We start from the raw sequence: 6275 nt of genomic DNA, 5'->3' as shown, positions 1-6275 counted from the left end.
TCGCATATAAAACAAGGTAGCGATGAAAGTGAAATAGAGAAAGCTACACCATGATTTCCTTACTGCCCTATGTGTTATCACTGCGGAAGAGACAGCACAGTCAAGAAGTTTAATGAGGCACAAAGAAAGCCAATTGGCTGGTAATTTTTTTTAACCAATTGTGGTGGTGTTTTTTAACCTGGCCACCACTTTGCTGCTAGTCAATTGCATTGGTTGGATAGAATAACTGAAATGAAAACATGGCACTTGTTTCCTGTCAGCAGATTCTCCTGGTAATTTTGAAATTCAGAGCATAAAAAAATGTAATTGGATGTTTGTACAGCTACTGTTCCACTTTATCTTAATAGAAACAGCCGAATTAATTTTGTGTTTGACTCACTTTGTCCCCTTCTGCAACACTCACTTGCCAACTAAAAAATCACTTGACTTTAGTATTTCACTGATCATCTTGACGTACACAATTTATTATTAGCTTAACAAAACCTTTCATATCTTACCAGTATTAATCCCAAGAGTATGAGGATAAAAAAAATGAATTGCTTTTTCCATAATATTTATTTCTTAAAATTTTGATTTAGTGAGGTCAAAATGCTGGTCCATCTTCTTTATTGCTTCTTTATTTATTTCTTCCTTATTTCAAACTACAGAATTTTTCAACAGCATTAGAGAAGGTTCATTTACACTGATTGGCAGCAAACCGATTACCTAAGGTAAATTCAACTGAATTCAAAACATACTCTTAAAAAAGCGATCCAAGAAAGCAACTGTAATTAAATAGCACATTACAAGTTTATAAAAGTACAAAAAATGTATTGGTCAGGGAAAATAATATAACAAATGATTTGATTTGTTAGAATCAAAACAATAGCTATTGCCACAAGAATACTGAACTTCATAATTTTCCTCCTGTGTTTGAATTATTCATAGTTCTTTTTATTCAGTTCATGAACAAAATGGAGATTTATGTGACTTCTAACCCTAAAATATAAATATTTTTTCTTTCTGATCTAGAAATGGTAGAATGTATATATAATAAAGTGTATGAAGTTCCTGATCCACACACAGAAACCTGCTCTAATGTATTCATTGTGTTCACTGCTGATTCCATTTGAAGTCTGGTGGATATTTTTAACCATTGCTGAGAATTTTTAAAGGATTTTCATTCCAGTGACCTCATTCATAACAGCCTTAGATGGCACATCAATAATTCCTTTGTCAAAATCCTAATTCTATTTCATCTCACTTGGTTTTAGAAGCTTAATTAATGGAAGTCCCAAGAGTTGCTATCTGTGCACTGAAGAACTGTTTTTCCAACATTCACTCATCTATCTGCTGTTTGTAAAAGGTTTGACATCTGCTATTATACTGAAATTACATACTTCATTTGGGAGTCAGTGAACTGTTTTTCCTTTCATTGCCTGCTATAGTTCTGATTCATTGCTTTGTTTGCTTCTGCAGGCACAGAGCAAGAGGGAGATTTTTGCTAATCAAGGAGAAAGCACCTGATGAAGCAAGGCAGATGAATGGCTGTTCTTGAGGATGCATGTATAATTCATATAATTTCATCTTGGATCCTTGAGTGCTACCAACACTGGACTAAAATGAAGTTTTCAAATGAGGTGCATATCACAGAGACAGTGGAAATTAAGCATTTTGAAAGACTCAAGATATCTGTGGTGTTTTTGACAATTTTCCATTTACACTATGAATTTTATTTATTAAAGCAATGGTATTTTTGTCTCAAAATTTATTTCGTACTATTTCTGTAAATGTTTAAATGGATAGATATAAAAATGTCATACAGGAGATCCATTCAACCCAGCCAAAAAGGTAAAGATGTTTTCTGGAAGGTTCCAGCTTATGTAGAAAATTAGCCATAATGAAGATTTCTAAGAAGAATAGTCTCAAAACAGGAAATAGTTCTTGTTGAGTCCTTGGCGAAAAGCAGACGCGAGAAGCAGTTGTAGTTCTCAGGTTTCCTTTTATTCTGTGTTCAGCTTACAAGTGAAGGCTTCAGCAACGCCCAAAAGCTCCTAGTCCCTTATATAGGCAGTTCCCGGGTCAATGTGTTACTTTTCCCGCGCCAGCACCCGCGCATGCGCACAGGCGCTGGCGACAGCCTGTCTGGTCCCGGGCAGCTTGCACCTGCCCGGGACTGCCTGCAAACGCCCCGAGCCCGTTTGCAAGGCTCAGGACATAACACCCCTTTCCCCCGGGCTAAGACTACTACCAACATACAATTATTTCTTGATGCAGTGTTCTACTCCCCAGTGCTCCTACTGTTTACTGGCTTTTGTTTGGCCAGGAATGTTATGTAATCCTCTAAGTATTTAGGAGATTTCCTTGCTCTCTGTGACCTTCTCAGCTCTGGGTTTCTGACAGGTGATCCCTGACTGAGGGGAGACGTGAGCCTGTTCCCCTTATCATGCCTTGGTGCCTTCCGAGGACTGTGCCCCTATGCCTGACCTGCTTGCTCGCCCACTGGGCTCGTCAGGCCAGGGCTTCTGTCACTTTGTGACCTGGTTGACCTGCCTAGCTGTCGGCCCTCGGGCCCCTTGAAGTGATAGCCACTGCTGGGCGTCTCTATAGAACCTCCTAGGTCCGTCCAAGACCTGTCAGGAGGCTGTCCAATCCCTAAGCCCCGTTCTGTGTCCGGGCTCGTGTGGGTCTCTGTACCTTCCCAAAACTCAGTTACTCCCTGATGTGGGCTAGAGGTGTTGCGGTCGGGACTTGGTTCCTCGACCACCTCCCTGTAAGTTTGACCCCCTGTAGGACTTGGGGTGAGGTCAGGCCAACTCTGGGGATTATGTGCCAGCTCTCTTGCGGGGTATGATTTATTGGGATGCTCCCGGGTATCCTCCCTGACTGGAGTACTGTGCTGTGCAGGTGAATAGTGATGGTACCCCCGGGGTGACTCCCTGGCTGGAGTAGGCGTGAATGCCTGGTAGTTGGATAGGCTCTTAGAATTCCTGTTTGGGGCACTCGCGGAATCTTGGAATGGGCCGTTTGTGGCTCCATGATTGGAGGTGGGCAGCAGCTCGTGCCCCTCCCTTTGCTCTAAAGGGTCCCCCTCCCCCCCTGGAAAAGACCCAGGAGTCTCATCTGAAAGGTCCCGCCTAGGGCGGAGTTGGTCGATGTGCCGACGCAGGACACGACCGTTGTCCAGGGCTACCTCATAGGAGAGAGGACCTGTGACCCTGGAAATAGAAGCAGGGACCCATGTATGACCAGGCCCGTAATTGCGAGCCCAAACCGGGGCACCCACAAGTAGTTGTCTAGGTGCCCTAGGATGTGAGGTAGATGAAGGCAGTCTGTCCGGATGCAACCGGTCAAGCTTCGTAGTAAGTTTGCGCCCCCAGCGAAGTTCAGCTGGGCTTCTCCCTGTAGAAGTGGACGGTGTGGTACGGTAAGAAAGGAGAAAGTCAGCCAACCTGTGATGCCAGTCCCCATAGGTGAGTCTTTTCAAGGCGTCCTTTGTGATGCAGACCATGTGTTCAGCCATACCGTTGGTGGACGGGTGGAAGGGTGCAGACGTGGCATGACAAATCATGTTAGCCTGTAAGAAAGCTTGGAATTCGGAGGAAGTAAATTGAGGGCCGTTATCAGAGACGATGACATCTGGGAGCCCGTGTGCAGCAAAAATCCCCCTCAGTACCTGAATAGTCTTTGCAGTGGTGGTGGATGAGACAGGTACAACCTCAAGCCATTTCGAATGACTGTCAACGAGGACCAAGAAGAACTGGCCCTGAAAGGGCCCAGTGTAGTCAATGTGCACCCTAGACCATGGGGACTGTGTATCCTCCCATCTATGCACAGGAGCTTGGGGCATCTCTGGGCGAGAGCGCTGGCACGGGTGGCATGCATGCACCTTAGCCTCAATGTCCTTATCTAAACCAGGCCACCACAAGTGGCTGCGCGCAAGGGCCTTCATGCGAACAATGCCAGGATGACCCTCGTGGAGGGACTCTAAGATCCTAGTCCTCATTGAGGTGGGAATGACAACTCTGTTTCCCCAAAGCAGACAACCCTGAGAAGTGGACAACTCGTTCCTTTTGGACCAGAAACTCTGAAACTCAGGACTAGGGCAGTGCTCAGGCCATCCAGACAAAAACCAAGAAAGGACACGTGAAAGTGTGTGATCTGTGCCTGTTTCAGCGGCGACATCCCTGGCATTCAGAGGGGACTCGGGCAAGGCTTGGATGGATAGAATGTTGACAGCTGGCGCAGGGTCCGCTTCTACTACTGGCAGGGGCAATCTACTGAGGCCATCAGCATGGCCCATTTCTTTCCCAGGCTTGTGGAGTAAGGAAAAATCATATGCAGACAGAAAATTAGACCACCTAAGCATTCTAGGGGAAATGATTTGGGGAGTTTGTTTACGTGTGGTAAACAGTCCCAGCAGAGGCTTATGGTCAGTGAAGACCGTGAAATGCCTGCCATACAAGAAATCATGGAATTTTTTAATTCCAGCAACAATAGCCAGAGCCTCCCTGTCTATCTGAGTGTAGTTGCACTCAGCAGAAGACAGTGTTCTGGAGTAATATGCAACAGGAACCTGAGTTCCATCAGACCTGAGGTGGCTCAGGACAGCTCCTACCCCGTAAGGGGAAGCATCACAAGCGATGCACACAGGAAGGGAATCATTGAAGTGTGCAAGTACACTGTTAGAAGTGAGTAAGGCCTTGACCTCATTGAAACTAGCCTCATGTGTTTGTGACCACTGCCACACTGCTTGTTTGTCTAATAGCCTGTGGGGAGGCTCAGCTACACTAGCTTATGTGGAAGAAAGGAATTGTAGAAATTCAGGAGGCCCAGAAAGGCCTGAAGTTCGGCCTTAGACTTTGGCCTAGGTGCTTCTAAAATGGCAGTTAGTTTGGATTCAGCAGGGTGAATCCCAGCAGCATCAATTTTGAATCCCAGAACTTCAGTAGAAGGCACCCCAATTTTGCATTTGTCTCTTTTGAGCTTGAGGCCTGTTTTCCTGAATCTTAACAGAACAGCCCTTAGCCTTTCAGCTAGAATGTGTGTGGAGTCTCCTGCAATTAAGACATCATCAAAGTAGGGGCAAACCCCCAGTATGCCCCGTAGTGTGTTTTCCATTACACTTTGGAAAATCCCAGGAGCGACATTCACTCCAAACTGTAGCCTTTTTACCTTAAAGGCTCCCCTGTGGGTCACAATAGTCTGAGCTATAGCAGCAGCAGCATCAACAGGCAGCTGTTGATACGCTTGAGCTAGGTCAAGCTTTGCAAAAACGCGCCCTCCCTTGAGGGAGGCCAGAATATGACTGACCACAGGAACAGGATAGGCATGTTGCTGCAATGCCTTATTAAGAGTGCATTTGTAGTCAGCACAAATGCGAATGTCCCCATTTGCCTTTAGAGGCGTGACAATGGGGGTCTCCCAAGGGCTGGAGTCAACAGGTTCTAGGATTCCCTGTTGGATCAGTTTGTCTAACTCAGTGTCAATTTTACTCTTTAAAGCAAAAGGGACCCTTCTTGCTTTAATTCTAATGGGAGTGACAGTGGGGTCTAGTTTTAAGGACACAGGGGGTCCCTTGAATATGCCCAGCTGGGGGCTGAAGACATCTGCAAATTCTTTGCAGACTTCCTGTAGGTCGAGTGTTTGTAAGCTGTTGAGCCCCATGACGTGTATCCCCAAGGCTTCAAACTAATCGAGTCCTATGAGACTTGTTCGTTCACCCCCTACTACTAATATGTCTAGTGGACCTTCAAAATTCTTATACTGTACGTTAAGGGTGGCCTCCCCCTTAACACACACTCTCGAATTTTGAAAGTCTGTTAACACAATGTCAGAAGGCCTTAATTTAGCCTGAGTTCCAATGCCGGAACAAATCTTCCTAAATGTATGTAAGGATATGATTGAAAGGGCAGACCCCGTGTCTAGTTCCATAGTTAATGGAACCCCTTGTAGCTTCACCTTGAGTGACAGCTTTTTCTTGATGGGCTTGTGTGTGCCTGTCCTGAAGATGCTTCTTCGCGAAGCGCAAAAACCTACCCTATTCTGGCTGGGGACCCTGGTACCTTTCAGGCGCAGTTCTTCCTGAGGTTGTACGTTTCGTCGGCCCAGACACACATCTGCAATATGTCCTTGTTTCCCGCACGCCCGGCAGATAGCGGAGCGGAACTTGCAGTCGGTTCTCCTGTGGCGACCTCCACAGCCGATGCACTTGAGGGGAACTGCAGAGCTTCCTTTCTGATTCCCTTCCTTCGTGGGGTGGAGACGGTCAACTTCCTCATCCGGATCCTCCTCGG

At 45.9% G+C, this 6275-nt stretch overlaps 1 long non-coding RNA gene and 1 pseudogene across 1 annotated transcript; one reads left to right on the top strand and one right to left on the bottom strand.

The window, feature by feature from the left end:
• The first annotated feature begins 657 nt into the window (after window positions 1-657).
• On the top strand, window positions 658-1668 carry LOC120297530. The gene is made up of 3 exons (XR_005553824.1): window positions 658-710; window positions 1254-1345; window positions 1459-1668. It is a non-coding gene; the product is annotated as an uncharacterized LOC120297530 (long non-coding RNA).
• Window positions 1669-3133: 1465 nt separating this feature from the next.
• On the bottom strand, window positions 3134-5685 carry LOC120297528 (annotated as a pseudogene).
• Window positions 5686-6275: the final 590 nt, after the last annotated feature.

The sequence above is a fragment of the Crotalus tigris genome, unplaced genomic scaffold (assembly GCF_016545835.1).
Source record: "Crotalus tigris isolate CLP2741 ecotype Arizona unplaced genomic scaffold, ASM1654583v1 scf7180000023627.613776, whole genome shotgun sequence".
Classification (NCBI taxonomy): domain Eukaryota; kingdom Metazoa; phylum Chordata; class Lepidosauria; order Squamata; family Viperidae; genus Crotalus; species Crotalus tigris.
This window is presented reverse-complemented; position numbering and strand designations above follow the sequence as displayed.